Source organism: Salmo salar, chromosome ssa14, assembly GCF_905237065.1.
Source record: "Salmo salar chromosome ssa14, Ssal_v3.1, whole genome shotgun sequence".
NCBI classification, from domain to species: domain Eukaryota; kingdom Metazoa; phylum Chordata; class Actinopteri; order Salmoniformes; family Salmonidae; genus Salmo; species Salmo salar.
This window is the reverse complement of record NC_059455.1, coordinates 11,593,586-11,600,891: the sequence shown is the minus strand read 5'-3', so window position 1 is coordinate 11,600,891 and position 7,306 is coordinate 11,593,586. Positions and strand designations below refer to the sequence as shown.

General features: G+C 42.5%; 1 long non-coding RNA gene across 1 annotated transcript; it reads left to right on the top strand.

Moving 5' to 3' along the window:
* Positions 1-709: 709 nt before the first annotated feature.
* Positions 710-2,473, top strand: LOC106568984 (uncharacterized). The gene is made up of 3 exons (XR_001320426.2): positions 710-1,409; positions 1,531-1,598; positions 2,031-2,473. It is a non-coding gene; the product is annotated as an uncharacterized lncRNA (long non-coding RNA).
* The last annotated feature ends 4,833 nt before the right edge of the window (positions 2,474-7,306 follow it).

The following is a 7,306-nucleotide window of genomic DNA, read 5'->3' as shown; positions in this document are numbered from 1 at the left end:
TCACCCGACCTCAACCCAATTGCAATGGTTTGGGATGAGTCGAACCGCAGAGTGAAGGAAAAGTAGCCAACAAGTGCTCAGCATATATGGGAACTCCTTCAAGACTGCTGGAAAACAATTCCAGGTCAAGCTGGTTGAGAGAATGCCAAGAGTGTGCAAAGCTGTCATCAAGGCAAAGGGTGGCTACTTTGAATTGCTTTGCAGCAATTCGACCATGAAGGCCTGATTCACACAGTTGAAGTTGAGATGTGTGTTACTTGAACTCTGAAGCATTTATTTGGGCTGCAATTTCTGAGGCTGGTAACTCTAATGAACTTATCCTCTACAGCAGAGGTAACTCTGGGTCTTCCTTTCCTGTGGTGGTACACATGAGAGCCAGTTTCATCATAGCGCTTGATGATTTTTGCAACTGCACTTGAAGAAACGTTCAAAGTTCTTGAAATGTTCTGTATTGACTATATTATATTATTCTATAATGTAGAAAATAGTACAAAATTAAGCAAAACCCTTGAATGAGTAGGTGTTCTAAAACTTTTGACCGGTAGTGTATGTAAATGTGATATTTACCCTTTTATTTTTAATACATTTGCAAAAAGTTCTAAAAACCTGTTTTTGCTTTGTCATTATGGGGTAAGGTGTGTAGATTGATGAGGGGAAAAAACTATGTCCATACAGCCTGATTCAAAAATGTATTACAATGTGGAAAAAGTGAATGGGTCTCTATACTTTCCGAATGCACTGTATATGCATTCATTGCACTGCCGAATAGGAGAGTTATAGCTCGTCTTTAAGGAAGAACCCCCATTACGCCGCTTCCTAGTAGTCCAGTCAGCCAAAGAGACAGCTGCAAAGTGGAAGGACTGTACAGTACAGTGGAGTCCTCCATTGAGCTGGATGTTAAGATGGTCTTTGTAAAGTTCTGGATGGGGAAAAGTTCCAGATCACGATGACGAACTGTTTCTAAACGGGTACTGCACTATTTTACAACCTGCAGTGAAACCTGTGGATAAATTCGGGATCTGGTATAGAGTACGCAAGTACAAAACCACTAGAGGGCAGCCAATTCAAATTGTCATGGTGACTAGTATTGTCCGCCTCGCAGACGGCCCTACTCGGTTCACACTCGGGTAGCCTTTGTCTGTGGATCTTCTCTTTACCAAACAGGGTGGGGCAACTCCCACCGCGCGTTGTATACCTGGATTATCCTGCGGTATGAGCTTCTTTCCCGGTCCCTGTCTTTCTACCCTAAACTATTTTAGCGTGGCCCGGGCATGTTATCTCGCCATTCACACAGGATACGTTCAGCGAAGGGGTTAAACAATGTTTTGTTATAAACGTGGCATAATCTCAGACACTCATGCTAGTGACTGGTCCTCCCCTTTCTAGTTGACCGGACAACACCATCACGGGTGAGTCACACTCGCTACGTCCCGGGTATAGGGTTTCAGCTAAATCACATTTCTTTGAATTTATTCTTAAGGGAGCGCACTATAGATACTCAGTACTCCTTTTTGTGTGCTTTTTACACAGTTACCCTAGTGCTCCCCTGTGGTTTCCTGCTCGAGCCCACAATATGGTCTGGCCTTGGGCCACCTAAGGTGAACCCCCTGAGCCTATAATTGTACTAATGCTACTTTTCTTCTTCAGCACTTTATTCAACAACTACTTTAACTAGTGAATGAAAACCAGTAACACTTCCCTTTTGGTTCCACAGCTTCACAACTGATGGATTAAAAAAAATATATATATATAGCAATTACAATGGGACTTCTAACAATACTAATTAAGTTCTGTTCTTACCTTACTCCAAAAGTCTGCTAACACATCTATCAGCTCCTGATCGGTCTTCCCCAGAATCTCCGCCCTTTCCCTATCTTTTACATTGGTTTTTATACCCATGCCTCTTGACTACAGCCACACAACACATCCTCCCACCCTACAAGTGACATTTCAGCAAAGTTACATAATACATTGTCACCTTTACACGTGATATCTACACAGAGTCAGGTAACACATTGATTCCTTCGTAGGTGACGACAATCTGTGGTGTCATCTGCTTCATGGCAGGCCCACGTGCCACCAGGCAACTCTACCAGCTCTATCCCAGGGCTGAGATTTTACGGGGGTTTCGCCATATAAGATGAAGCTACGCCCTCCGGCAGAGGAACATCTGCATACAGTCTACTCGCATCTGTCATTTCCTCTGCCTTTGACTGGGTTTTGCTGCTCTCCAGCCGTTGATTTACGTTTATTGCATGACATAAGTATTTGATCACCTACCAACCAGTAAGAATTCCGGCTCTCACAGACCTGTTAGTTTTTCTTTAAGAAGCCCTCCTGTTCTCTACTCATTACCTGTATTAACTGCACCTGTTTGAACTCGTTACCTGTATAAAAGACACCTGTCCACACACTCAATCAAACAGACTCCAACCTCTCCACAATGGCCAAGACCAGAGAGCTGTGTAAGGACATCAGGGTTAAAATTGTAGACCTGCACAAGGCTGGGATGGGCTACAGGACAATAGGCAAGCAGCTTGGTGAGAAGGCAACAACTGTTGGTGCAATTATTAGAAAATGGAATAAGTTCAAGATGACGGTCAATCACCCTCGGTCTGGGGCTCCATGCAAGATCTCACCTCGTGGGGAATCAATGATCATGAGGAAGGTGAGGGATCAGCCCAGAACTACACGGCAGGACCTGGTCAATGACCTGAAGAGAGCTGGGACCACAGTCTCAAAGAAAACCATTAGTAACACACTACGCCGTCATGGATTAAAATCCTGCAGCGCACGCAAGGTCCCCTGCTCAAGCCAGCGCATGTCCAGGCCCGTCTGAAGTTTGCCAATGACCATCTGGATGATCCAGAGGAGGAATGGGAGAAGGTAATGTGGTCTGATGAGACAAAAATAGGGCTTTTTGGTCTAAACTCCACTTGCCGTGTTTGGAGGAAGAAGAAGGATGAGTACAACCCCAAGAACACCATCCCAACCGTGAAGCATGGAGGTGGAAACATCATTCATTGGGGATGCTTTTCTGCAAAGGGGACAGGACGACTGCACCGTATCGAGGTGAGGATGGAAGGGACATGTATCAAGAGATCTTGGCCAACAACCTCATTCCCTCAGTAAGAGCATTGAAGATGGGTCGTGGCTGGGTCTTTCAGCATGACAACGACCCAAAACACACAGCCAGGGCAACTAAGGAGTGACTCCGTAAGAAGAAGAATCTCAAGGTCCTGGAGTGGCCTAGCCAGTCTCCAGACCTGAACCCAATAGAAAATCTTTGGAGGGAGCTGAAAGTCCGTATTGCCCAGCGACAGCCCTGAAACCTGAAGGATCTGGAGAAGGTCTGTATGGAGGAGTGGGCCAAAATCCCTGCTGCAGTGTGTGCAAACCTGGTCAAGAACTACAGGAAACGTATGATCTCTGTGATTGCAAACAAAGGTTTCTGTACCAAATATTAAGTTCTGCTTTTCTGATGTATCAAAGACTTATGTCATGCAATAAAATGCAAATTAATTACTTAAAAATCATACAATGTGATTTTCTGGATTTCTGTTTTAGATTCCGTCTCTCACAGTTGAAGTGTACCTATGATAAAAATTACAGACCTCTACATGCTTTGTAAGTAGGAAAACCTGCAAAATCGCCAGTGTATCAAATACTTGTTCTCCCCACTGTATAAATCACAAGTCTGTCTTTCACAGTTTCTTAGATATTCACATGGATGACATTGCTAAATAATTATTGTGGACAATAATATGCATTGACATTACTAAATAACTATGGTGGATAATATTGTGTACAGTATACTTTGGGAAACAAGATGCATTATGACTATAAAAACAACTTTTTGTCAAAATGGAACTAAAAATAAGATGGACTCTAAAACCTTCCATGGACACTATTAAATCATGTTATGTAATTACGAACTCGAACGTATTGATGTGAAAGTTGAATTGTATTTATGTTAACTATTTATGATTGTAAAATGTGAAAAATGTCAGATTTGTTTTAAATAAATAAAATGTATGCAAGGGGGAGGACGATGACAACTGGAGTAAACCCATCAAACCAACTCTTGAAGTTTGTAGTTGTGTCTATAAAAAAAAGTTTCACAAAATATTTTGCTCTATATTTGTACTCTTAAAAGTGTACAAACTATAAACGCAACATGCAACAATTTGAAATAAGTCAATTGAAATAAATTCATTAGGCCCTAATCTATGGATTTCACATGACTGGGTGGTCCACCCACTTGGGAGCCAGGCCCAGGAATACGCCTCAGCAGCACCCCCCCTCAGACGATCCCGCAGGTGAAGAAGCCGGATGTGGAGGTCCAGGGCTGGCGTGGTTACACATGGTCTGCGGTTGTGAGGTCGGTTGGATGTACTGCCAAAATCTCTAAAATTACGTTGGAGGCGGTTTATAGTAAAGAAATTAACATTTAATTCTCTGGCAACAGCTCTGTTGGATATTCCTGCAGTCAGCATGCCAATTGCATGATCCCTCAAGTTGTGACATTTGTGGCGTTGTGTGACAAAATGGCACATTTTAGAGTGGCCTTTTTATTGTCCCCCAGCACAAGGTGAACCTGTGTAATGATTATGCTGTTTAATCAGCTTCTGGATATGCCACACCTGTCAGGTGGATGGATTATCTTGGCAATGGAGAAACGCTCGGGATCGTAAGAGACCAGCCACCCGGACAGCTGATCAAACTGAGGAGTATATCTGTCTGTAATAAAGCCTGTTGCGGGGAAAAACTCATTCTGATTGGGTGGGCCTTGCTCCCAAGTGGCTGGGCCTATGCCCTCCTAGGCCCACCCATGGCTGCACCACTGCCCATTCATGTGAAATCCATAGATTAGGGCCTAATGAATTTATTTCAATTGACTGATTTCCTTATATGAACTGTAACTCAGTAAAATAGTTGAAATTGTTGTATGTTGCGCTTATACCTTTGTTCAGTATAGATTGGTAAGTTAGCGGCCAGCTATCTAAACTTGTAGTAATTATGGACAGGGGACCCCCCTTGATTTTCACTCAGATGTTTTGAGCCCCACCTGTTTAGCTAAAAAAAAATATATTTGCATGTTATTTTGACATTAATACGTGTCACATAACAGTTTGCAAACAATGTAAAAAAATGTTTAAAAAAGTTAATTAAGTCATATACAAACATGGCTTCTTTGATGCTTTCTTGAGTAATAGAGCTCCAAAATGCAGGTGTTTCAGCCTAGCTCAGTGCATTCTGTGGTGGTGGGGCAGCCAGCGGAAAATACGAAGCGTAGGGGTTGGTAATATTCTCTAGTTGCACCGTGATTGGCTCAGTGTTCTGTCACTCATGGGCACACTACGTCACTGCAAAATCTACGGGTAGAGCTCGAAAATTCATGCCCCTTGGGTACTGCCATAGATTTACATAACAAGTGCCCATCCAAGAAGGCTCAAGGTCATTGGCCACAGATAAAATGTCAACATCATACTTTCAAAATCTTAGCTAGAAAGCAGTCATCATCATGAATCAAGTCAACAATCTACTGGCAAATCCTTTTCAAGCCTTGTCACATGAAGAGAAATCATAGATTTGTTTTTTCTTTTTTACCTTTATTTTACTAGGCAAGTCAGTTAAGAACAAATTTCTATTTACAATGACGGCATAGGAACAGTGGGTTAACCGCCTTGTTCAGGGGCAGAACGACAGATTTTTACTTTGTCAGTTCAGGGATTCGATCTAGCAACCTTTCAGTTACTGGCCCAACGCTCTAACTACCAGGCTACCTGCCACCCCGTATCGGTGCTTATACAACAAGTTGGAAATCATAAATTCAACAATGAGTGGTTTGGAAGGAATCAGTGGATAACTGCAAGCGTTGCAAAGCAATCACTAGCCTGCTATTCACTGAAGAGTGTGTGTGGTCCAAGTCTGGGTTTAAGGGTATCTTTTCCAAGCTTAAAAGGATAAACATTCACATGCAACACCATGGGCCAGAAAATGTTAAATTCATTGGCCATGCTGTCAATCCTGCATGACTTCTGCCATGTTCAAAACAACTGAAAAACTAAGAACAGGAAAATCTCAGACTTCAGTGAGTTCAAACAACTGGGAACCCGGAAAAAAACGAGCTCTTGAACAGTCATCCAACTCGGAATTCCAAGGGAACTTGTGCCTCTTTCTAAAGCAACCTTTTCCCGAGTTCCCAGTTGTCTTGAAAGCACCATAAATCCAGAGAATGCCAGACTTTGATTACAACATTTGACCACCAGAATGACCGCTGCGCCACTGTCCTGTTCAAGTGAGCACTGCACAACAAGGTGAGTCCAAAAATGTCTTATATGCTGCTGCAGAAAGGATGTAATATGCGAAGGGGATATGTATACTGTAGTTAAGAAAGTAATACTAAGTGTATGTTGTGTAGTAAGCTGTCAGTAGCCCATGTGCCTCACCCTAATAATTTGGTCCCTTTCCTGTCTACTGTTCTGACTTGTATCATATAGCCTGTTTTAGAGAAATGTCATCATCGAATATTGTAAGAGCTTTCATTGTCTTCCTATATGCTCCCTTTACTTATCCTACCGTTACAGTGAGAATACTGTAAGAATGCCCCATGTTCTGAATTTTGTGACTGTATATTTCAAAAGTGCTGAACGAATAGTTATATTGACTACGTCCGTCTTAGCTCGCTCATTAATGTCTTAATCAAAATTACGTATTGCCTCTTATCCACTCACCGTTCCCTTATGCCAAGGTTTGTACATCTCAATTGTCCGTAGAAACCACACTTGTTGCAAGTCAGCCATATCAGCTCTGTTTTTAAAAAAGACAGTAAATGAGGCTGAATGAACTGTTTCGCTGCCAGACAAGTCTCCGCTGATAGCCAGGTATAGCAGTGGTAAGGATTCACTCCATTGTGCTGGAAAGAAAGCTCTGCTGTTGGGACAGCTTTACGTAGGCCCTAACAGTTTGTGGGCACCGTGTGTCACCGTCATAGTGCAATTAATGTATTGTTTCGTGTTGTGTAGTGGCTTTGCTGGCATGCATCAACAACAACAAAAAATTAAATTGGAGTTTTCCCCACCAAGACTTATATGCTAAAATCGCCACTGTGTACGAACAATCATGATCTGCCCAATTCTATACAACCATGAAAATAAAATTCAAAACCAAATAATTCCTTACTAACTTCTACACCCCCCCCCCCCCCCCCCAAAAAAAAATAAAACATTCGTGAGCCCCCCTACCAAATTAAACTTTACCTATATCATGCTGAAACACTCCACCCTTAGGATTGTCCACGCAC